The sequence below is a fragment of the Vollenhovia emeryi genome, unplaced genomic scaffold, assembly GCF_000949405.1.
Source record: "Vollenhovia emeryi isolate VEMERY1.0 unplaced genomic scaffold, V.emery_V1.0 DF939162.1, whole genome shotgun sequence".
NCBI classification, from domain to species: domain Eukaryota; kingdom Metazoa; phylum Arthropoda; class Insecta; order Hymenoptera; family Formicidae; genus Vollenhovia; species Vollenhovia emeryi.
The window spans coordinates 1,198,713-1,226,431 of record NW_011967204.1 but is presented as its reverse complement, the minus strand read 5'-3'; the positions used below and the strand labels follow the sequence as shown (position 1 = coordinate 1,226,431).

Here is a 27,719-nt window from a genome sequence, read left to right as displayed (position 1 = left end):
GGCTCTTATTGGACGGATCGTCCCCACTACTTGTAGGCTACTGCGCATCCACGGGAATGGGTCACCTTGTATACTTCCACCATGGAGATCTCTATTCTTCATGGGGACTCCCTATTAGGGAGGGGATGACGCACACAAGCGAGCGACAGTGTGGGTGCGTTCTTTTAGGCATCGGATTTGCCGGCTGACGGAAATCTGCGGTGCAGTCGACTGCGCAGTCGGGCTAAAAGAATGAATTACTGCAAAAACTGCTGTATCCGATGCCTAAAAGAACGCACGGTGTCTGTGCGCACAGGTCTCGCGGGCCTCCTTTTATACCCTACGAGACTGAATTTTGCTTCCGAGTTTTTGGCCGCCACCAGGCGCGGCCTAGCGGCGGTCGGTGAACTACTCAGAAGCTGGCGCACGTGCTGCGACTCGCGTGTCCGCGAATATCTTGCGTATCCTCTTATTTCAAGAGGCTAGTCGTATTACTGTAATGGAATTTTCTATACAGGAAATTAATCTTAATTCTAACTTATGAGTCTACTCTTTTATAGATGATATGTGTTAAAGTAAGTGAGAAATGCTTCATATAAGATTTCTTTGCTTAGAGGAAATGCTTAGAGGATTTCCCGCTTATGAATAGAATTTTTTTTTTTGGGTGAAGTAGAGGAAAGTCCACCTAATATAAGATAGCGGAGTTTCTGCTAAATTAATAGGCATCATCTGTTGGTTTCACCATGAATTTATTTCACTTGTAGTGAAATCTGCTTAGTGGAAAATTCATTGTTAGATCGTGTAATCGTTGCGAAAAAGAATTATCATTGAATTTGGACGTTGAAACCTCCTATCTCATATTAAACTCCTATCTCATAATAAAGGACTTTACTGTCTTATTGCAGGTTACATTATTATTTATATTCAATATCTCTGTGCGTGGATTATATTAAACGAAAAAAAAAATCACTTATGACTTCGTATACTTTATCGAAAAAAGTGTAAGATGAATATAAACGCATTAATCAACGTTTACGAACAAATTACATCGTGCCTTTGTTCTGACTTGATGAAACTGATCAAGATTACTCAGTACATCATCCACTGTATATCACATCGTCATACAAGCTGAAACGATTCTCGTCGCTTGTTCGATGCAAACAGACTGGTAACGGCAGTAATGTAATTAGCGAGACGAGGTCGAATTTGCAGTAACATGTCGAAGCATTGGACGAGCCAGTCGAGTTATCGTAACCGTGTCCAAAATGGATGAATGTAATCAAGAATCCTTTGAACAAAATCTTTAGCACATTACGTATTAATTAACTTTTCGTCCTTCGATAAAGAAGCTATTTTCACATTCAACAGTGGAGCGTTCTTTCTATTACACTTGTATATCATACTATAATGAAATATATAGCACTGCTGTTTATACTGTACTATAAATGCCTATAGTACAAGTGTTGTAAGGCAAACTAAATAATGGACCTTAAATTTTATTAAACTTATATGATATAAAAAATTTTAAACTCATACAAGCTCATATAAAATTAAATTACTAGACATGTACAGGAAAACATGAAATTCTAAAAGTTTCTTAAATTGAATTTCACTTAAACATAATTTGTAACAGAATATTAATTACCAAAGTTACAAAATACTAACAATTTGAAAGTTACGAGAGTGTTGATAAGGTTTTAAAAGAAAATATCACGGCAGAAGTAATTCGGCATGTGTATCTTACTCCTTTTTTTTTCACCCTGTCGTCCCCATTTCTACCTTTTCTTTTTTGACATTGTTGCACCTTCGCTCGTGGAGCATCTATCGAGCAGTCACTTCGTAAGATGGATCGCTCGGCGCCAACCGTTAATGGGCTTCCGGTCCGTTTCCATCGTCGGAAGTTTCCTGCTTTTTACAATTTAAGGGTGGCACACCTAGACCGATGTGCCGGACGGAAGCAATCTTATTCAACCAGGGAAACATTTAATTAAATGGTGAGAACAGTAAGGGGGTTAGAAACCAACGTGGCAATACTTGAAATTTTAGAAAATGTATCACTAATTGTGAATATGACTGGAACATTTTCAAGAGTGCGAATCCACGAAGCAAGTATATTGTCATTGGGTTATTAATTTTAATTGATAGTTTTTAAATTATGTTGCAATTGATTTCAGTCAAATTAATAAATTTTAATAGTACATCAATTTAAGAGTATCTTAAACTACTACTAAATTAAACAGTGTTGCTAAATTAAAGTTATTTCTTTATTTTTGGCTACCTTTTAAGTTCCAAATAAACGCGCACTTTTGTTTCTCCGACTTTTCGTTTTTAATTTCAATTCACGGTTTCAGCACGAATATAGCGAAGAAGCTCCAGCCAACATCGTCGCGAGTCCTTGACATCGACGAGCGGAATCGTGATTGATATTCACCACTCAAGACGAGTACCACTTACGTGGCTTTGATCTTTCTCAAGTAAGCATAGTATATAAGCCTATTTATAGATCTTTTCTATGCCGTGGCGTAGGAGAGCATTCCGCTCCTGTCCTACTGTCGCTCGATCGTCTCAGAAATTCGTTCAAGTGAGATTTGTATTAAAAAATTGTCCAAAACTCACAAAATTCTCCTTTACGTAAGACAAATTATTTTTTATTGCAATATACAATCTTGAAGACCACCTGAAGATTTCAGACATTTTCCCACGTACGTTCTCGCGTATAAACTTTTAATTCTTTTTGAAAAAGGAGCATTTTCTTTTATTACATTCCACTTAGACTCGCACCGAGTAAACTTTTGGGAAAATTTTCCAGACGCTGCCGAGTTATTTTTCGATACGCTATGCGCGGTTTCCTTTGTTTATATATCACCCTCTCTTCGGGTTACGTCGCTTTTCACGACATCCAGTATGGAAGAACTCCTCTGTCAAGCTTTGTAAGATGGATCGTTTTAGGAGCTTTCCTTGCTTTCGGCATACGATGGATCGACCAAATATAGCCGAAGAGGTTCGTTCTGTCTTGTGAAATGTAACGTATAGACAAAAGGTTTTGTATAAAGTGACTTGCTTGTACGAGTGTATCCACAAAAATGCCGAAAGTAGAACAAAAGTTTTATAAATAATATTATTTGTCCAAATCAAAAATTTATTTAATACCTTAAAATTTTGTATATTTAATCTTAATAGTGTACAAGTATATATGTGTATATAAATGTGTATATGTATATGTACATTATCGCGCGCTTTTTCGCCTCCGCTGCGCTCGAGCTCGATACGGTGCGCACGCGATCAAAAAGAGGGAAGACGAGGGAAAGGCGGAAAGAAAGAAGGAAAAGGAAAGGGGGGGGGGGGGCAAAGGGACGATTGAAAACACCAAACCGCGACACGAAAGTTGAGCGTAGGGCAACCAAATCGACAGCAACATTTAAAGGGCCAATTTCACAAACGTCGGTTAACTGTTAACTAGAGTTCAGTCAACTCCCTATCTTTTTCTATCTTGTTCTCTAAGAAGAGACAGAGGATCGATTAACCTTCGGTTAGCAGTTAATCGACGTCTGTGAAACTGGCCCTAAGATTGATATAGAAACAGAAAGTAAGAAAAATAATAAATGGAGAAAAAATTAACAGACCCAAAGTGAAACAAACGCGAAAGTACTGTCGACGCAGAGACCGCGCCCTTTCCTCGAGTGGCGGCACTCGATCTCCGCTACAAGATGCGTCACCCTTCCGATCCGATCCCGCAGCTTACGTTCCCCAAGAGCCGCTCGAAGTCTCACGTCCGACACCGAACTTAAAGTAGCACGTGGCAATTTCCTCCGGAGGCCCCTTGTTTGACGCCAATCACCCGCTCGAAACACTAATTCGCGGCTACCTTCCCAAAGAGGATTCGCGCACCAAAGCACCAAAATGCACCAAACGCGTGGTGCGGCGTCAAAGCGTGACATAAACACACACACACACATATTTCACATCTTTAATATCTTGAAGTCCAATCGTCTTTATAATCTTTTGTTAAATGTTCAATCTAGTATATAAAATATTACAAGATATTTGCAAAGAAATTCTGAGGATTCGTGGAACATATTTTTAGTGCCAGAAAAAATTTACATAAAAATAATTTTATTATATGCACACAATCCTCATTAATTTCACAAAATACGTTTCCACTTTTTATTTATTAAAATAAAAATAAAAAATATATAATGAAATATTCCTTTATTCTGTCAATCTGTTTAATAAATTTTATCTCAATTATTATACAGTTAAGAAAAAAATAGGGCTTCAATACATTTTGTTCCTCTCTCTCTCTCTCTCATGTTCCTTCTAATTGCTTCTTGAAAAGCATGTATATTACCTTTAAAATAATGTTTTTACTTTCTTGTAATAAACTGTTTTCTTGTAATGAGAGCGTTAACATGACGGCCAACCTTGCAAGGAAGACACGATGACGATGCCAGATGCAGGAGCACAGGCAGCACGGAATCGTTTCTCCATTATTGCACGAGACACCAGTGTCCGCGACAGACACGTGTGCATAGCGCAGAAATTTCTTGCCTGGTGACATATGTTCTATATTCCTTACCGTGACTTGATCGAGTAAATTACGATAAAACTTTTGCACGAAGTGCAACCATGTCCTTCCACCGTTCCCACCATTCACCGGGAAAATTCGTCACACCGTAGTAAATGTAAAATCAATATTCGTCAAAAACTGCAATGTACTGTCGTTTTAAATATTACGTTCTGCTTCATATTGTATTTCGAATTAAACTATTGTGAGCAATAAGATTTCATATCGTACTTCGCTACACAAGTATTAAAAAATCGGTTCTTATTAAACAATTATCTTCATGCACATATATTTATTTGTTTTATGAGAGAGAGAGAGAGAGAGAGAGAGAGAGAGAGAGAGAGAGAGAGTGTGTGTGTGTGTGTGTGTGTGTGTGTGTGTGTTTTTTGACGATATGGTAAATGGTATTAAATTCAAATTATATTTTAAATTCTGAGTGGAAACAACCCGTCAATATATTACTATTATCCCACGCATAATTAATATCATTCAATAACCATTCACCCGCGACTACTTTCTCTCTATAAACCACGCTATATAGATACTATACATATATTATATATATATTTGTATTTGCGAATCATAATATGCTCTTAATCTCCCATTAAATTAGTATTATTAATTAATGTTATCAACCAACTTCCATTTTATCATGTTTTTAATTTCTTTACATTTGATGAAATAACTCAAAATAAAAAAATGAAAAGCTTTGTTGTGTCAAATTTTGTTTTTGAGAAATATATTCCACACTATGTATCCTATCCTAATTTTCAATATAACGTTACAAAAATTACAAAAAAACGAGAGTAAAAAATGTTTTCTATTTACTCTTTAATATCTTTACAGTAAAAAGATACTATCGTATTATTGCGAAAAAAATCTCTTTCTGCGAACGCGTACGATCGAATACAATTAATTTTCATATTCTCGACTTTTAAACGGCTTGTTTCCCTCGAAAAAAATCTCATTAGTGACAGTTATGCCTTTCGGAATTTCGAGGCAGTCGAGCGACAGCTAAAGAACTCTGTTAATTCAGCCGTCTAGTGATCACTATTAGGTTCCCTTTCGGTACCGAATCAAAGTTTGATTTTACTCGTAATATTCAGCGGAGTGAAAAGTAGGACAAAGTAAGGTAACATGCAAGGCGGTGTAAACTGTGCGCTCGCGGCAGCGGCGAGCAACAACGACGATATTTCATCCGGCGAATGTTTTATTCAGGCGTGTTGTATGCTAAAAGTCGACAGGTAATTATTTCCGCAGCTTCCCGGCTTCGAGCTAAGGGCGGTACCCTTCGGCGTGAGTCACCTCAACGCCGAAAACGTAAGGAAGATATTAGGCATGGGGTTTTCACCTGCGAGATTTATGACGCGAATACTTCAACACGCGATGAGCTCGCCTGAGTACGAAATACAAGCTGGCATTAGCCCAAATTGCCGAATGTCCGAGGACACCGTATAGTCGTTATTTATCAGAAACTGCTAGCTAAAATTGAATTTACTATCCTGCAACGGCTGCGGATGCCTCGAACGTGTTTCGTAAAACATTGCGTCAATATCCTTTCTATCTACGATATTCTACTCAATTTCCAAAACATTTCCATACAAAATGCTCTAGTTCCTCACCGTTGTATCTGAGAATCAATATAAATTCTTCATTTTAACTTTGGCTATTCTAAACAAAAGATTAAAAAGTCAGAATTTTTCAAATTTTTACATAGAAAGTAATGTACTATTTGCCATGTAAAAGGATCTCACAATCAGTTCTATTTCCCATAAAGTATTGTATACATAGTGTAAGATCACAAAGTTTACCTAAACATGGGAAAAAAAATTATGACAAAAGTAATTTATTAAAAAATCGTTTTTAAATTAAATCAATCGCAAGGAAAAGCTGTAAATAAAATGCTTTTTCGTTGGAGAAAAAGTTATTGTTACGTTTTTCTACAGCCGATAAAGTTTTTTTTCGGAAAGTAGCATTACGCGTTCGACTATACATAAACCGCGGCTTTAGTCGCTGTCCAGAGGCGAGTGTTTCGCAGCAGATAAGTCATGACGACGGAAGACGAAGCCGGATTTCGGCAGCAAGCGGTGGTGACGAAACGATTACGTTGTTCCCGAAGAAACCGAGTGTGAGTTGGCAAACGAAGCCTCTGCGAAAATGGAGAGCGAGGAATGTAATGCGCGAATCTAATCGGATGCATTCGTGCGCTGCACGACTGTTGAGTGCACTTGCGGCTGCGAAGCTCAGCCGCGAAGTGATGCACCCGCGCTCCGTCAGGCTAATAGCTGCGATCGTGCCAATCTCAAATGGAGTATGCACTGACACTTTTCACCTACCCTTTAACAAGTTGACTTGCAAGTTGACTTGCCATGTTACCATGTATTGCTGACTATTTTCGTAGGAGGCTTTGTCATCAAAATATTGGTGACATGACATAAAAAAAAACAATATTTACAAAAATATTTATCGTACTCTTTAAAAGTCAATCAAAGGAGTGAATATTTACTCCGATAAAGTGAATATTTCACCAAAAAAATTTTAGAGATTACCAAAGGTATCAAGATATTAAACCTTATCGTGCCAAAATAAAACACTGTTAAAAGAAGCACTGAACAAATACTGAATGCGAAGAATAAATTTAACATTATTTTGTACAATTTAAACATGTACAAAATAAATGCCGCAAATAAAAATAATGTCGCAGGGAGAGTTGGTTTCGAAGATATCACGTTTCATTCTTGTACATTACACAATACATAAGTACACTGACTAATTACTATACATACGATACGATATTTGATACGATATTTGATACGATAGTCAACTTGGTACGTCCGTGCATTATTCCTTGTTCCATAACATGACAGTATTAACAAGACGTGCTTTCTACCGTCCTGCAATGCCTGTCGAATGCGCTTCTATGCACAAGACGATGTATTGTTTTCGGCCCCACGTAGACTTCGCCAAAGGAACTACGAGACCGCATACACCCTTTGTCAGGGTAATAGCTGCAATCAGCTTTGTGCTAGCTGGAACATCTTTACAGAATGCAGCCGCGCATTGTGACGCATGCAATTCGCATGATTGCAATTACTTGCGGCACGAAAGAGTGCGCGATATGAAATTAAAATAAATCCACCCTTATCGCCCGTCTTACCGTCCCCTTATTCTTTTAAAATATATTTTAGCTAACAAATACTTATAGTTCGATATATGAATATTATATATTTTGTAGAAATGCATTCCTATAATATACACATACATATATACATATATGTATGAATGTGTACATAATATGCACCTATACTGCATTGTTACGTTGCCGGGATCATGTTATTTGCAATATTTTTATTTAAGAACATGTAATTATATATAATTAATTATAAAAATTATAATTTTAATTAGCTTTAATAAATCTTTTTCTTTGATCTTCAACGTTAAAACGATAATGTTATTATAGCTTTATTATATAATAATTAAAATTTATATAAAGTATCCGAATTTTATTATCGCCACGTTATGCAGATTAAGAATTATGATATAATATAACAAAGTAAAATATTTTAAGCGACGGTATAACTTTATGAAGAATATTAGCATGCAAAACTACATAAAGCCTGTTTGATCTAAAGTGCTTCATGGTGCTTGTATATCGAGTGCGTTGCCGTACAGAAATAGATTGCAACAATGTACACGTATGCGTATGCAGATGCGTGTACACGTTACAACTATAGGAAGCTTCCAACGCACGCAGTACGTTTGAGGAGATACGTCTCCTTTGTATCCGAAATTAGCCATGAACAGTTCCAACATCTGGCTGTTTAAACGTTAGAAAGCAAAGCTACGAAGTAAACTGAAATCACGAATAATACTTTCTGAAATTAACATTGAAGAGTACTAATTTCATTGTATATTTGTATAGTACTAATATGATTAAATATTTTATGCAAAATACTTAACAACTACAACATAATAACAAATACTGTAAAATATTATATTTCAAAAACAACTTTATAATAACACATTTGTCACATATAATTAACTATATATTTAATGTTTATCACTTAACATTTGCTAAACGTTCAATTATTTTATAAAAGTTTCCATTTTACTTGTGTTTGTTAGAGAGAGATTTTATATGAAAATGAGATAATCTCACATACGTATCAAATAAAAATTAGAGTAAGAAAGAAATTAGGAAGATTTTGATCGCATAATTAAATGGTGTTACGCGAGTCTCCTTGTGCGGATACGTGCAAGAAAAAGGGGAAAACTTCTAGAATGACTTTGTGGAGTTCCAGAAGAGAATTTGTACCTAATAAACGTCAGGGAGAAAGTGAATATATAGGGAGGAAACCGCTCAATATTAGGAAGGAAAATGCTGTAACGAATGTGTAAATCCACGAAACAAGAACAAATCTACCACGTCTGATTGAGTTTTAATCTTAATTAACTTTTCTTTGGTACACAAAATAATTTTTATATATTATATAGGAATATTATATAATAGGTCGTAAATAAATTTCTATTTCTTCATATCTGGCTGAACATTCACCAACTAAAAAGAAATAAAAACTTATGCGAAAGTTTCCTTCTAATATTCACAACGATTATGGTTCTTTTCTTCTATAAAACTATTATTATTGTTAATTTTAATTATATAATATTATTTTTCATGAAACATTGAATGCTGATGCTCCCATAGAATTTGCCAAATATTTAAGATTAAATAGCTAATTATACAATGACAAATGTAAGAGATTAAACGTAGTTAAAATTAGGTGCGCGTTAGACGCGAGAACAAAAAATCCACTTAAATTGCATGAAAGCAAAGTCTCATCAAGCAGATCTTCAATGTTAATTACAAAAAGGCGTGACACAGAAATGGAGGCTATTTCGGCATGAGCGAGCAGTGAATTAAGTCCACTCATGAGCAAACGTGGAAAAGGCGGATCCTCTCTCTCGAAAGGACGATATCCTAGTGCACAAGAATGTGTCCTAGGTCCTGGATACAATGCGTAAAATTAAGCCAAGCGGATAATCTTAATTTATGGAAATCCACGATGCGCAGACATAAATCAGCATATGCAAACACTTAGAAAAATTTTGCAACCGCAAAAATGCACAATGTGCGTTTTTAAAAAGTATTTTTCTAATTACAAAGAACTTTTTTTCCCCCCTTTTCATTTTCCAAGTACGGCGAAAAAATTAGAATCACACAATGTACAGCTGCATGTACAATACAGCTGTCAAGAAATAACTTTGTAGATATTTAAAAAAAACTCACTGATTTTTCTCATTTAGACCTATATTTTCTTATCACTGGCAATGCAATCTCAATAGCAATGCAACATCTTTTCATTGAGTAAAGATTATATTTTTAGAAGATAGTTGAATCGTTTGTTTAATGTGCATGCATAAGATCTGTTATATATAAGTTACATATAAGTAATAAGTAACAATATACAATACATTATATATAACACAGGTCTGCATAGAAACACCTGCCTCTTAATGTATGTATTATAATCAATACTGATTAAGATTAATTTATCAGAATTTATTTGAAATGTTCCGCTTTTAGCTATAATAATCAAGTATAGCGGTTATTTTTTTATAAATTCATAACCACACAATTATGTATCAATTAAAAAGAAATACTATAATATAGATATATGGTCACACGTGTTTGAAAAATTAGTCTTTAGTTTATACAAATTTTAATTAGAATTTAACTTGTCATGATTTCTGAACAAGGTGTTTCGTATTTTTATTAATATATTCCAAATATAAATAAAATGGAGTTTACAAAAGTTAACTAATTTTTAGAATTATCCTTCTAAGTCGTCTCTCTAATTTGAAGTAAAAAAATACTTCTGTCTCTTATGCAAACCATCATTCCCGCCAGTTTTTGGGCTATTAAAAGAATTAGCGACCTCTCGAAGCTCAGCTTCCTTGGTCGGCAATTACGTGTACGACGTTCGTGGGAGGAGTTCCTGTTAAAGGAAGTAGGTACTCTCGCAGGACTAGTCTCGCGTTGATAATAGGACTTTTCAATAGAACCCTTAATGATTATTCTTCATTATTCCGATCCGTTTCATTTGTCCTTCTCTCATCTTCAATTTCGATTTCCCTCCGCATCATCAATAAATTTTATCTGATCTGTTAGAAATTCCACTTTCTCCTTTTCATACTAATCAAACTGCATGAAATTAGTGATATCATTCTTTAACCATAGATACTTTTCAGTTATCAAAATTGAAGTTAAATTTATGTAATTATTATTGATAATTATCATTCAATTTAATTAAACAAAAAAAATTTTCATACATATAATAAAATATTGTTTAACAAATAAAATGTTTCAATATAAATTATTTATTTATTTATTTTGTAGATATTCATGTAACAAATAAGCTTCTTTAATTAACTCTAATTGTTAAAATATAATTACATAACAATTAAAACTTATTAGTTTTTAAAATTCAATTCAGATTTAATTTATTACAAAAATACGAATAGACAGTACGAGAATGTAATTTACATTTTTTACAAGGATCAATAATAAAATAAAATTAGGATATGTATTTTGTTGAATAAATATTCATATTCACGGGAAGCATTTACTTCTTTCTAAAGTCTTTTAAAACATGTATGCTAAAATATTCATTGTTCCTTAAAAATCTGCAAACAGCGAAGCTAAATTCGATATGCTCCATATGAAATTTCGCCCATCTCTCAGTTATGATTGAAAATTCTCCTTTTCCGTTTCTCTTTTCCTATGCCTACAAAATAGGCGACTAATATCAAAAATTCCAGTTCTACTCATCGTACTATTAAACTGTAAGCTTTTTACAATATCTCACTTTTATGAATAAGAATGCAGTCCACGCGAAGCAGAAATTTGAGGACGGCACAACTTCCTCCGGAAAGGCTTTCGAAAGTTCACCTAAACCCTTTTAAAACTTCAAGGTCTACCCTCGAACACCTCTTTTGCACTTCCCTCTTTCCGAAATCCCCAGTGGAACTTAAATTCAAATCTCGGTTGCACATCATGTTCTCATACAGAGCAGCTTAGTATTTTTTAATTAGGTTAATAGGCCCAAACCAAACTAAGATATATATTTACGAATTTGCTCTTCTACGTTGCTAACAATAAATATGTATAATATTGCAGGTTTAATAATCATTTTCATAAGTTATAAAATCATTTCACAACAAAAGCAATCGTCCTAAATAAAATTAGTTTAACCATTTTACTCTTTGAGAGTAGAAATATACGTATTTATTGTTCTATCCTTCCTCTCTCATATAAATCTTTTGAAATCAATATTGTTTCCAAGACATTGGTTTTCATATAGATGGTAAGACACGTCTAAAACATGTATATAGAAGTCACGATGGATGTTAATTAATATACGTATGAGAATATCCTCGTTTCATGCGGATCCTTGATGACTAAATACCGCGTTAATACCTCGAGCGCAATGTGGATTGCGATTGCACAATCTATAGCATTCAAATCTCGAAGCTCTAGGCGGCTTAGACCCATACATTTGCTGCCAATCAACCGCTGTCGGTTACCATATCGACAATTCCACGACATATAATACATATGTATATGAGATGTCGCTACAGTATTAAATTTTCTACAGTTATTTTGAGGGCAAAGCACCTTTGTGAAATATCGTTCTAAAATATATTCAATAGCTATCTCCTTTTCGAAGTAATTAATTATGTCCTTTTAGATACGGCAAAAATCTCAGGAAACGAGAATAGATTCATATGACGATTGTGGAAGCAGCACTCTGCTCCGCTTTTGTGCGAACAAGTCCTTAGCCGCAGCCCGATTCGAGAGTTGCTCTGACCACGGTAACGCGTTCGTTTGCTAGAACATCATTTTTCATCCGTCGTCTCTCATCTGGAGCCCCGACTATGATTTATCGCGCCGCCACATCGTCGAAAAACTTGCTAATGCGTGCCGCGCAACGGCAGGATGAAGATGCACTGCCGTTTTCGCAGCACGAGAAATCCCGCAAGTATCGACAGGGTTTTCACCGAGCGCGTTAGTGGAAATTAATCTCAGCTTCGTCGCCAACCGCGCTTTTTCTCGGGTTTTGCACCATAAAAATTTGCAAGAACGTTCCACCAAGGAATAATATTTAATCTGCTATTTCAATACTAGCTTTATATGTAAAATTATTCACTGTCTAGTGCACCTACTATGTGTACCTTGTACATTGATAGATTGAAAGCGCTATCCGAAATTCGTTAAATATTGTTGTTCAATTAAAACTTTTTCTGACATATGATAAACTTTAGAAATCGACGAAACGCAGCAATATCAGAAAGTACATTTAAAACTATATAAAATTTGATTATTTGATAATTAAGATTTAAAGTAGTTCAATCGCGTTTAATTGATACATTTGTTTTATTCCGTATAAATTTTATGTCAACGAAATATAATTATTACATCATTACATTTGATCTTGGAAATTAAAAATATGACTTCTGATATAAAGAAATACTTTTCTAAAAAAAGTTCTAGATTTATATTAAAAGCTATTAAAGGATCAATAATACTCTATTTCAGAAAAATACAATTCAATTCACGCCAAATTGTAGAAGAAGGTAATAAATGTGTTTAAACGAAAAAATATTGATTATATTCCCTCGTCACAAGTCGATGAAAAATTATTAGAAAGTGCAAAAGATCTATTTGTCGCAATATTCAAAGACTTCTGCTTCAATATCAGATTCGCAATTTAAAATATACGCACTAATTGTAAGATGCAAAGCAACTCACCAACTGGACACCGTTGTCTCCAAGAAGCGCTGGCAGTCATCGCGTTTCTTGGCACAGAAATTGATGCAGTTGCTTAATCTGCAACATAAACAGTGACCAGGAATGAAATACTTGCACATATTAAAACGTAATTTGTGACCGCGACTGTTAGATACGTCATTTGATCATTGTTCGATTAGAGGGCCATTGGGGTTTGCCTGCTGCACCGTACAAACTTTGGCACGTGTTGCACCGAAAGTTGGCGCCGTTTAACCATCGATAAAATCTCAATTATAGTCCTTGACGTATCGCGTAAGAAGCCGGTATCTATAACTGGCATCGTATATACACGACCGCCTAATATTAATGTACCCGGATAGTATTACACCCCTGCACTGATATGTTTCATATTGACATATCAGCAATAAATTTAAGAACTTTATTATAATCACGAAAGCTGTGCAATTTATCATCTGCAGTGAAACGTATTTTATATTGTGACAGAAGTATATTAACAATACATTACTTTTAAGTAAAATTATGTTGTTAGTTTTATATCACATTAAGTTATACATTTATTTATAATATCATTAATACGCGCAAAATATTTTATTTATTTACCAATATAAACATTTAATTATGAACTTCTTTCTCTCCATTGCTAAAAATAATGTATGTTCTTAGACTATTATTATCCATGCGATTTCTAAAGTGTGTTTCGAAGTAATGTATCATTCATTCAGTGGAGTCACCAAAAGTAATAATAAACATTTTAATAGATATAGATAAAAGATGAATAATCCAAGAACAGATTATGTACTGAATCGTGTGCAGAATAATATAAAGAAATAAACCGTTCCAATTTATCATTCTGCGTGAGATTGCGTCGGAAATCCTTTAATGGATCGATAAAATCTCAATTGTATAGTGAGATGTATAAAGGTCGACCCTGCTCCACACATCGCGTCAGCATAAAAGAAACGTAGACGTGTAATAGGCGTATATAAAGCTGTACCACTGTAGGATCTAGATTATTATCTAACGGACTCATTGGCTACCGGCGCGACCGTTAGAATTTCGCGTCAGATATGCGAGATGGATCGCGGTATCTCGTGTTAGTTTTAATTGAAGCTCCCACATAAAGGAACAGAGCTATGGTTTATCTACCGCGGGGAGCCAAATATGTTCCGCGAAAAACGGAAAACAGGATTACCTCCTCCTCCTCTCATCCAGGCAAGATCCGCGCACGCTATCTACGAATTATCTGAAAGGACATTTCCATAGAATACAAACTCATCACTGAAAGCTCCGAATGACAGAAAGAAGCTGCATTATATGCAACAAACAAAATTAATTGTCTCTTTGTTTGTTAAACTGCGGACGATAAATTAGCACAACTGCGAATAAAAACTAAACGTTACATCGTAAGTGACACATAAACTTACATCGCAAAATTTTAGAGGAAAATAAGCATAAAAAATTCCCAGCAAATACTCGCAATAAATAATTTACAATAATTTGTTTATTACATACCTATATTAAGTAAATCATAATTTTCTAACACACACACACAGATATTTTGATAAAAATAACTAGACAAGTATTTTTGGTAAAACTACACGGGAAAAAAGTGCTGTTGAATTAAGCAAAATAAAGTTGCTTGAATTAAACGTTAACGTCACGGGCTGCCACAAACATAAATAATTCACTCAATTGTATTTGCTGTGGATTTTAATTTTAAGCATTGAACTAAATATCCAGATTATTAAGACAACAATCCGATGTTTTTCATTTATTAATACTGATGTTGTTTCAACAATTTTATTTCAATTACACAGATCTTGTTGACACAACATCATTTTATCCCGTGTACTATTAATTTTAACTCGTTTTATTACAAATGCAACTCAAAAGTATAAAGAAAAGTCCCCTATTATGAGATAGACTTCTAATATGAGATAGAATTTTAACATCCATATAAAATCATTACCTTCTTTTCGCGGCAATTACACAATCTAACAATGAGTTTTCCACTAAATAGATCTCACTCTGTAAGGGCAATAAATTCATGGTGGAACCAACAGAGGATGCCTATTAATTTAGTAGAAACCCCGCTGTCTCATATTAGGAGCTTGTCTCGTAATAGGGGACTTTCCTCTGTATAGGTATAACTTATATAGGGTTGCATCATTCTTACAATTAGTCTCATTAATTACGGAAGATGACATGTAAAATGAAAAAGGTAAAGTGGACTCGTCTTAATTGAAGAGCACTGCAAACTGCTACGAGAGAGAGCAGCATCTTTCATTATCAATGTAACCGCGAGAAAAGTTTTAAAACCTTCTTACTTTCGTTCTTCATTTCCTCACAACTGTCTTAAAGAAAAATATCACAGAAAGATTTTTATATTTTATGTACTTTACAAGTCACTAATTATTTTTAACGTTAGATTCTCTCTTTATTTCTCTTAAAAATATTTATAACAAACTTTTTATGCATGTAAATTTATGTTCTAATTAAAATTGCAAGGGAATCAGTTATGTATGACTATTTCCATCAGAGTAAAACAACGTTTGTACAATTACAAAAATCAATTTACGCGCAAAACATCAACTGTTTTCTTTTATACTTCCAGCATGCTGTAATTGCATTTTTTTCAGTGTAAAAACAAAACTAATACGATCAATTACCACGAAATCCTTTAATTATTCGCAATTGGAATTATTCAAATATCGGAAACTATTCACAAATCGCTGTTTATAATACGCCAAATTATTACTCTTGACATAGTATATAAAGTATACGTATATGTATACTATGTATATACATTTATATGGATACTATGCACGTATAAATTAATTAAGAGGTAAAATAAACCATCATTACGCCGCCAACATAATTCGCGCGGTATATAATGGTGCATCGAGATACTCCCGTAAGATAAAATATATGCTCAACTCTTTCGCGGTCACTAAATACTGTATAAAGAGAGCTACAAATTTTTCATGCCAGATAAAATTCTCGAATTCGTATACATCAAGAAATACGCGAGAACAATAAATAACGCGCGAGAAAATATCACGTTGCGATTTCAGAAATCAATTACCTACCACACCGTCCGTGCAATATGTATTTCTCCGATTCCGTTAAATATTTCCGTATTTCGAAAGATTGATGAAGATTCATGGCCTGTCACGCAGTCTAATAATAAATTCTTCACCCATCAGATTCACTGCGGATAAGAATTCGCATTCACAAAAAAAGTTCTACAACTTTTCCCCATATTTACCTTTTAAGGACAAATCTGTCACTAAAATCGATTAGAAATTAATGAAAATGAACTGCATAGATATTCTGCGTGCAGAAAATCTTGCATTCGAAAATATATATGAAGCAAAAGTCACACTTCAAAAGATGTCGAATGAATTGAAAAGGTTGAAGGGGAGAAATTTGAAAAGCCACTTCACCTGAAGAGGAGAATGGTCTTATCGAGTATGGAAAATCCATAAAGAAATAGATTCTTATAAGTTTTATTTATCTTCTGTAATTCATGATCTTCCGATGCAGATTGTTCATTAACCACACCGTTGTTTCGCTTTCTATTAATCGCTTATATAGATATATGTATGTATGTATAATACGGACGCTTAGGTGCTTGAGAGCCGTTTGTTACACTCGTTCGAGGTGGCAACGCCTTGGGCTGTTGGACCCTGAGCCACGTCGAGGATTGAAAATCCTTTGTTGTGGTGGCGAGGTGACAACGCTTAGGGGATACTGTCCCTGAGTCACACGCGACTTGGACCTTGTTGTTATCGAGAGAGTACTCTTTTTCCTAATCCCGAAGCTAGCTTATCGTCCACTGCTTGCTTCCATATCTCAGAGACTGGCTGCGTGGTCTCGCGGACTCGTTCTTATCTCTCTCCTTCCTCTCGCTTTGCCTATTAGACATCTTACATCGCGTGATCCTACTGGCGTGATCCTACTGACTCCTGATTCGCGAATCCGTGGGCGTTCACGTATCCCTTTCATGACGCCGCGTGTCCAAGTCGTGCTGCCATGAAAAACGTTTCCGTGTTCTATTTAGTCGTGCACGACTATCGCATACGCATTTAGATGGCCATAACAACGTGCCTAGTAAAGTTTCAGATAACTTCTTTTCACATTTCAAGGAGAGGAAGGTCGCAATTTGCGCATCGCGCGTTTATGTTAGCCTCGTTAGTGAGTTATAACCGGTAGCTGCCGCGTGGAAGTAATTACTGCCTCTTCTCGGGAGTGCGGCGACTATTAATCGTCGCTACTGCTTATCATAATTAATTGCGGCGTATAACGAGCAGAAGCGCCGCGCCGAAATCCGCGGCCCGACAACATCAGGAGTTCTCACGAAATCCAGCTCGCGCGATATTCAATAGCATGCAAGCCGTGGTGGGCCGCGGATTTATTGTCGCTCTGGCGCCGAGCGTTTATCCGGGATGGGTGGCGTTTTAACGGGCTCGATATTTAACGGGCGTCGCCGATAATATTTCTCGCCGTTCACTCGTTGGCGGTGGCGGAGCAGCTAGTCGGTGGAGGCCAGAAAAAAAGGACAGACACAGGAAGAGGGCGGGGGAGATAGCTCCCACAGGACAGATCAGACCGATAAACCGCGTTAATAATGATAATCAGTTCGTAAAGATGGGTGGAGTTACAGCGATAATATCGTGGAGAGCCGCCAGTTTTATTATCTCACAGATTTTCGCGATAGATAGAGACAGGTGTTGTTCCGCATTCCGACGGAATATTAATATTGGAAATAATTTTATCAACTATATAACACATCGAGAGAAAAAACTAATTAAATATGGGATATAAGAAGACAGCTTTTTACATATGCCGTTGCAGATTTAAATCATAATACAATACTTTTTAAAGGACTTTTGAAACATTATCCAAAAGGCAAGTTTTTTTTTTTAAATCTTTCAATCTTGAAAAGTTTCATTCAAAAATTGCTAGAAATTTTTCACTTTTGTATTTATTTTGTAATTATATGTATCTTTTATTTATATGTTAATTAGAAAACTTTATAAAATATATAATTAATGATAAAACTTTGAAAACGAACCAAAATTTACTACAGTAATAACACATCGAAATTTCGAAAAAAATATTACTTTCACGGAGATTAAATAACTTTTACATTACCTAGAAAAAAAACTTTCAGTTTGATATAATATTTATTTTAAAATATGTGCACGGTCCATATTTTTTCTAAAAAAAAGTTTATGTTTACGTAACTAATTAGCTTTTCCTTTTAGTTTTCGTCTAAACTAAACGAGACGGTAAGTAGAAAACTCCCTCACAGACTTGTTTAGAATTTGAAGTGACTTTAAGCTGGAAAATCTCACAATCACGCGTATCATTATATCTTATACATTTTTATTTATGTCACATATTTCTCGGCAAGCTGAGAATATTTTACAAAGTCATAAAGAATCACGAGGCAGGTCTCCGTCCGTATCATTTCCGCTTTTAGAACTCTTTATCCACAGCTTTATTACGTTGCATCGCGATACCGTGGTTCGCGGGCGCTTCAATGGGAACATTGACGTTTACAATAATTGAAACCCAATCCGATGACGTTCGTAATAATTGAAAACTGGAGTTACTCCTCAAACGGTGGCGGGCGGCTGCTCGATCGATCGTTTCTACGAGAATTCCTATTAAAGTTCCGGCAAGCCGGAGTTATACAAGAACTCCGTTCGTGAAATCGGTAGACGTGCGCACGTGTGCACACGTTGGACACGTATACGCTCGTGCACGCGCACATCGACGCCGACAAATGGCTTTCGTATATCTCCTGGCGCGCGGCAAGACGCGCCGCAGGCTTGGAAAACGCGAAAAAGGACGATATTCCGTTCGCAAAATAACGTTTGTAAACCGAAAGGGAGATTACGCGGGTTATGCGGCTGGGCATTACAAGTGCCCTTGGTTTCTACCCAAATACAATGTCCCGGCGGCGATATTCGCGACGCTCGCGCACGAATGGCCGATGCCTCCATTTCCTCCGATCGCTATCCCAATCTTCATGGCTTGCCAAGAAAGAACGGCCTAGCATGCGAATCGGTTTCGTCGATTCGCCGCTCAATAAATTCGCGGTGCTTTTACCTGGGCTGTAAGCCCGATCGATGCCGTGACGTCGGCGTAGAAAAGTGATTACATCGCCGTTTATATGGTTAACAAACTCGGGTGTGCCAGCAGAATGATGTGATAACTTAATAGAAAGACGCGCTGTTTGTTGACAAACAATCTTTACCCGAAAAGCCGTAAAAAAATCGAGTAAAAACGTAGATTCGAGGGAAATCGATCGATGCCTCGTTGTTTCGTTTTGTTTAACGAGTACTCCATCTTAGGGCACTTGAACCGCGTAAGAGCTGGGCGTTCCACCGTCAAGAACACTTCCATCGAAAATCGGCTTTACTATAAATGAGAAAGCGGGAATGCTTGTGGAGTAATATTGTTCTCAAACCATCAAGGTTAGAACGACTAAACGAATTACCGGTATCACGTATTTTTACAATGAATCGCTTTAGTTTGCGAACTTTCTCGTTTCCAACATACGATGAGCTTGCGATAAAATAACATTCTTAACAAAAGCGAAGAGAAACTAAGGATGAGAATAATTAATTAAATGTTGCGCTCCTTTCAATGATTGCTTATCTATTCAAAATAGATCTTAATTGAAAAATGTATTTTAGACAATTTCATAAAAAGATGTTTGTTTTATAAATAAATCGTAGTGTAATGTAATAAAAAAGACGAACAACAGAATCGTGAGCAGAAACGAGGAATATCACAAATGTGCGTATGTTGTTGGTCAATATCGTATTATTTATAAATTATTTTTAAAACATCTCTTTCAAATTAAATCAATTCTAAATTGAGTACTTATATTCGACTCAGGTTTGCAACGATTATTCAGGATTGTCTATATATTTATGTATAAAATTATCTCATTGCATTGAAGAAAAAAAAATTGTATACAGATATGCATATGTGACTAAATAACGATCACACGAGACATGTTAATTATTATTTACTTTTTGTTGCTACAAGATATACGGGGTGTACTAAAGCCACCGGATATCCTTTTAATCACAGGTCCTTTAGAAAATTTCAAGATGAAAATTCCAATACAAAAATGTCGAGGCTATAATAGTTTTTAAATAAGCGATTATATTTCACAAATGATAGGCCTGAGATTTAGCGCGCTCAGGCACGACGACATGACAATGTATAATATATATATAGAATCTTATGTATATTGTGCTGTGGCTTTTGATTTTCATTCACGAAAGCTTCACCGAACTCATCAATGTTTCAAATCTAATATTTAATGATATTTGCATGTGATACGCTTGACAGTTTGTAGAGCAACGATACCTCTGAGATTCCGTTTACGCTCGATTCAAGCTCCTCTCGACCACGTCGAATGAATATCGAATTAAGCAAGAAACTAACTGAAACGATACGCTTGTGCGTCGCTCTATTAAGCTATTAAAATAGATAGATTGGAAGTTCTTTGTCATTTAGATGGCACGATACGTTAAAACAGGATATCAACAAAACGCATGCATTTTTATGATATACTGATTAAAGTAACAATAAACAAATCAAGTTTGCAAACCATAATATGCATTGCTGCAGTTACATTTTTTAATTCTTGTAACTAATTCGTTGACACTAGTACTGGCGTAAATTATGCCAAGGAATAATAGATTTCATAATAGATTTATATGTATGTACATATTCTTTATAGACATACCATACATACATACACAGGCAGACATTAAAATGAATTTAAAAAATAATAAATTCTATTCTAATTGTAACGCAAATTTGTAAAAATTATTTTACCAATTTTCTCACAGAAGTTTTACTACAAATCAAGAAATCAAGAACGGTAAAGATTAATGTTCCCTGTCTAAACAAACAAAAGATATTGAGATGAATTAGTTACGACGGAATCCATTATATCTCCCTGTACTCTTAATCGAGTTCGAACAGTAAAGTTACTCGATGTAACTTAAACTTTCTGTTCAATTCGACAAAGGCAATCGATTAGGTTGATCGCAGAAGGCCATTGACAGCATATACCAAGGATGTCAGCAGGTCAGCCATGGGCTTTGAACCGTTCCTGGCGTCACCACAATGCGTGGACGCCCCGAATCCGCATGTTTGCCGATCTATGTTCGACAGCTTTGACGTGTCTCCGCGGGGACGTAGACACCAGAGATCAAATCTGGAGATGACCAAACCACTGTCCTATCCACCGCAAGCAATTCGGGATTGGTACTACCAGATTTCACGTGCGAAGAGATATCGCCGTATAAACTATCATATTTGAGTGAACTAACGATTTCGTTCTCCGGTCGTTTTATACGTCTTGAAAATTAAACTATAGTTTACACTCACATGTAACCCATTCATTAAAAAGCAGGAATTTGAATAACATTTTATTTCACATTAATAATTTTGTCACGCCTTGCTCGGTTCGCGAGCCCCGTTTCAATTCGTGTTTAAAGTATCGTACCTAGATTATAAAATGTTAACAATTTTGTCTTTCTACTTTATATTAAAAAATGCGTTAAATGTATCCTATTAACATTAATATGTCTTGTAAGAAACACTTTCTAAAAATAATTTTAAAGAATCTTAAAATTCTTGAGATGTCTTAATAAAGTTATCACAGAAAGGGAATTTTCTAATATTTTTAAAATGTTTTATATTCTGATTTATAATGTCTATAAGGCATTATTTTAGCGATTTCTTGATAAATATCGAGGCAGCAAAAATGCAAATTTCTTAAAATGAATTTTGATCAAAATCTTGATGAGAGAAAATTTAATCAAATATTTATTTAACGTATATTAACATATACGACATTAATATATTAATGTATTTAGATTTATAGAGTTAAATATTTATTTAACGTATATTAATATATGTGACATCAATATATTAATCTAATGGAAAAGTTCTCTATTATGAGATAAGATTCTAACATGAGATAGTAGGTTTTCATCGTCTAAATTCAACGACAAATATTTTTTCGCAACGATTACACGATCTGACAATCAATTTTCCACTAAACAGATTTCACTCCAGGGGCAATAAATTCATGGTGGAGCCACTAGATGACGCCTATTAATTCAGCAGAAACTCCGCGATCTCATATTAGGCGCCTGTCTCATAATAAGGGACTTTTCTCTATTAATATATTTATCAAGCACATCATTACGACGAAATTCGACATATGCCCCTATTATAGCTTAATCGAACTTATGCTTAGCTATTCGTTTTTCCCATTTCTATTTCGCACAAAGTATCCAAGATTTCATCTGACAAAAATCACAAAAAGTCCTTTTGTGACAAATCGGATTTCAAGTTAAACTTTATAAGCTTTCCTACGTTCGCAAACGCTTCAGCTCGAACTTGCAATCGTTTTTAATCCTCTCGAGCACGGCAATCGTTATCAGAAAACTTATCGTGGATAAGCAAACTGATCAAACTGATTTTGAGTGTACGTCCAAAACATGCAACTATCGATTATAGAAAAAAAAATCTGTAGATATCTGTGGATGAAGTATGTTCGCGTTGATACCCCCGTACTACATTTAGAAAAAACAAACAGAATTCAGTAAGATAAACTCAGAAGTGTGTTATAATATCATACACAAGGTAGCGGGCATTTCGTACGTTTTTACACTCGGATATCATAAATAATAAAGGTCGCAAAGCGTATTAACATGCGAATTGCCGGCAATACAAAAGCGAATGTGTCCTAATGTGTATAACGCATTTATTATGTTACCGCGCTGCCGGATTCCGATTTTCATTTCCATTAATTTTCGTGTAATTGTAGACGGATGAATGAAATAGGGTACCTATTGTTCCTCAAGCGGACGAACAATACTTGTTACGCTTAGTTCTCTGTTGCACGTCAGCCGCAGAAACATTTCTGTATAAGCTATTCTCTCTCACACATTTCCCTGATATGATTAAAGGCTGTTAAATTAATTTGCTTTGGAGTGTGAAACAAGAAATGTTCGATTGCAAGTGAAAAACATTATATCGGACAAATCGGAATGGCGAAGATGAGAATCCTATATCGTTCTTTGCAATATTCATCTCATCTATACCAAAAAAAGCAAGCGCCAGACAGATCATTAAAATGTGAAAAAATAATGCACTATCGATTTGAATGACCTTCAACGCAGATCAGATTGCAAAAATAGGTTATTTTTATTCCGTGTATTAACGTTGACCTTTAAAACAATTAGTTAGTAAAAGTAAGTTACAGCACGTTTCAATTATTATCGAGTATAATTATTATGCTAAAATTAAAGAGCTGATTATTATAGCGCGCAAACGTAAACAATGTGTCCAATTTAAAGTTGGATTTTCTCCAATGTCTCTTTAACGTTTTAATCTAACCAGTTTATCATGATTACAGAAAATTAGAAGAAAGAAGATAAATTAAAGACAATTAGAGATATTATTTTTCAATTATCGATTAACACACGATAAAAATATAATGAATCTGTCTTCAGTTTTAAATCACTAATTGATAGAGCCAAATTAAAATATTAATTAATTTAGCACATTCATTTCAATTACAGTATAAATTATTTTTATTTAACACAAATGATGTTATAAAATAAATTTTAAAATTCTTTTAATTTTACTATTCACTAATATGAGCTTGAATAGGTAAATGTAAATTTAAAAAAATGTCCGTTAAACAATTTTTCCATGATGAAACATTTAAAACTTTTATATCGATTCTTTAATACTAATTGAAATACCCAATCGTGGATGCATAATCACAGTGTCGACTCCAATTGCTCATTTGCCGTGATATGTTCAATTCATCAAACATTTCCACAAGCTGGGAACAAGCGAGTCAGCGTATCGATAACAGGGAACTTGACCATCCAGATTAATTATCGTTCATCTACGGCAATGCCCGGGAAACAAGCGCATTGTTTCGTAGGTATCGGGAGAGACAAGACGGCGCATAATCGCATTTTGATTGACTCGACCGACCGCACAATTACAGTAACCCGACTAATATCTTATCGGTATCCACCGAGGCTGATCGCGGCCTCACGCTCGCGCCCCGTCCGATCAAATCAATTACGCAGAATCATGTAGCAATCGCTGCAGCGATCAATTTGATACCGTGTAACACGACCATTATTCCAAATCCCCCGTACTATTTCCGATGCAGAGTAAACAAAGTTTTATTGGTTTCCACCGAATTAGCAACGACGCATCGGAGGGATAGCGGACAGGAAGAGACAAAGTGGGTGGACTTCAGGAATGTCTATACACGTACGAACCCGGAACGTGTGTATCTAATTCTGTGTTAATCCACTTTACGTCAAACAGTCGCTTTCGAAGTAAACCTGCAACCAGTTCACCGTTCTGCGTAAACGTATGTGTTCATGTTGTTGAGTTTGAGTATGCGCGTATGTATTGTACATTGTTCGAACAGAGGCCCATCGCTGACATAAAATATCTCGGCAAAAATTTATTTTGTGTGCCTCTGAAAAAAAATGCCGAAATTTCTCAACAGTAAAAATCGATATTTTTAAAATTTGAAAACCAGAAATGTACGGAAAAGCAGAAGGTGAACAGAAGGAGAAGCTTCTAATTGTTCAATAACTGCAATAATAGTGTAATAAAATGTGATGATTATTAAAAAGAACTCGCGAGACCATATGAAAACCATATAAAAAATTTGCGTTCAGTTAAAATGTAAACACAGAAGCAAACTTGATTACATTCTGGACGTGAAAACTCGTCAAATAGTTAACGACAGCAATCGGATTTGCTTGAGAAAGTTTTAACTTCTGAACGCAAAAGCCGTTTTGTCTTGAGCCGAATCCAATACGGCGACACCGTTCGCGTTGAAGCAAGTTCATTCATTTACACTTAATTCGTTGCTTGATCTGAATCCGGTTTGAAACACATCTGTCAATATTTTTGCAAATCTTGCCATTAGTGCCGTTTTTCGTATGGTGATTTCGCGCACGGTATGTATAAAATATAGCGCACAATATGAATACCGATTTGCGCCCTAGCATTTGAGTTAGATATCGCGATTCTATTGGAATCTACGTTATAAATCTGATAGGATTTTAAAGCGCACAGCGAGCGCGCCGATCATCGAGTCTCCGAATCGCCAATTGTTACGAAACGGAAACCACTGCCGAAATCCTGCTAAACGGGAGAACAATAACTACGGGAATTAATCGCGCTCGTGAATTTTTCAACGTGCGAGGCGTCCACCATCGATGCCGGACCGATGCCGACGTGAGAACAATAAAGCTTTATTGCTGTAGCGAGTAATTGAGTGCGAACCCTTGCTCGCGCGTAGCTATCAACTCTACATAGACCGTAGAATTGGGAGCTACATTTATTTAAAAAAGAAAATAAATATCCCATTTATATGTGCACAAAAGTATGATGCAACAATCGATAAATTCCGTAAATAATACAGTAATGAATTTAGTACCGAAATGGAAGCTAAACGAATAAATTTACTTTATTTATATTATTGCATTTATATAAATATGGTAACAATGGCGATTTAAAATCCGCTTTTAATCCTTGTTTAGAATAAAAGAGCTATAAACATCTCCTACAGGCACGATCATCATTTTGCATTACGCAACCTTGAGTAAGTATAAAATATGTTTATTGGACGGTGAGAAACATTTATAAAATTATTGCGCAAATATGCATCATAAAATTTCAGAGCAAATGTATATGGATATGCACGCTCTCGTTATTCATGACCGGTGAATATTCCAATTGCCGGCATTACACTCGAAAGGTATATAACGTTGTTTACGGAATCCGAAGCTGCATATCATGATAAATCAATTCTCGAGAAAGCACTCCAAGTTTCTAACGTACTGAAGACGGATTCATATCCGAGAAAAACTCTAGTCGCAGGCACAATAGCTACCGGATATTTTGCAGTAATTTATACACTTCAGCGCGTTACTCGGAATAAATGTAGGACTCGCATTTATTCACTGCTTTATAATCGGACAGTTTTCAGATATACACATGTCACTGTGAATTTATTTATTAGAAGACGCTACGAATTTTAATTTTTCGGAAATTTCAGATTCACATTGCAACGGAAAGTATAATATTATTTTAATGTATAACTTGACGATACAATTTACAATTTTAGCGCAATAAACAATTATATATCACACTAAAATTAATGTAATAATTTCTCTAATTTAACTTTCGTTCGTTATGAGATAAACGAAACACGAGAAACAAATTCTACTGGAACACGTTAACTAGTTAAATGTGTTTACAGCGACTCGGATTATGGCAATCAATTACCTAATTTCAAACTTTATCTCGCTCTTATACAAACTTTTAAAATGCAGCTTAAGGGAAGCTCATATATTTATTGAAATTCGCGCTGTTGACATTCCGGATAACTTGTATTTTTTTCTGATTGTTTATTTTTAGCGCAAACGTGAATTACATCGTTAAACAAGATTGTATTATTTTATTAGTTTTAAACAAATGAAAGTATAATTTAATATTTTTGTTATAATAAGCACAATAATAACCAGAAACGTAGGGAAGTTTTACTCGTGCTCATTTATGTTTAATAAGAAATGAAAGTAAATTTAAAACCGTTGTTGTAATATGTTTATAGTACTTAAGCGCATTAATATAAGTAATTAAAAGAAATTTATTATGCTCTCCTTGCGCTTTTTTGCATTTTAAATAATTTTACATAACAAGATTCACCCTGAATAATTCATTATTTTCCTTTTTAAAGTCTATTTTTAATAGATTAAAATAATGAACATATAAGAAAAGCATTAAAGCGAAATATGATTGCAAATAAATTATTTTAAAAGAATTGTGCAGAATATTATACATTGCTATTTCTCATATTAGTGTTTTCCACAATTAAAATTTTGCAAAGCAGCTAAATCGACGCACGCACGTATGTATCAGTTAGCAGTTGCTTTACTTCCTAACCAGATAAAGAGAAATTATATTTCCAAGGCTACAGATAGAAACTAAGTACATCGACGTTAATATGGATTAAGTATAACCGTTGCTTGTATCCATATCATTGTTTAATCTTCTACTTAATGAGGAAGCTCTAAACTCATGGACTACTACAATCATATTTTCTACACTCGAGAAACTTAGCGTAAGCCAACCTAATCCATTATAATTTACAAGAGAACTGAGGAGAGAAATCTTACGATAAAGAGAAGTTGGCACATTCAACATAGGATCGTAAAATTTCTTGGTTTACAAATTTTCATTACTGTTTGATTCTTCAATGGTTATCTA

At 35.1% G+C, this 27,719-nt stretch overlaps 1 protein-coding gene across 2 annotated transcripts in view; it reads right to left on the bottom strand.

Annotated features, from left to right (window-relative positions):
- Window positions 1-27,719, bottom strand: part of LOC105564583 — a 273,416-nt gene that overhangs the window by 163,853 nt on the left and 81,844 nt on the right. Inside the window, exons 1-2 of one of the 2 annotated variants that reach the window (XM_012017052.1) lie at window positions 16,977-17,211; window positions 13,353-13,430 (exon numbers count right to left, since the gene is read on the bottom strand). The gene's annotated coding sequence lies outside the window, so the exon portion shown is untranslated. Of the gene's footprint in view, window positions 1-13,352; window positions 13,431-16,976; window positions 17,212-27,719 lie in introns of those variants that run through there. The other variant, XM_012017053.1, reaches the window with a different exon arrangement.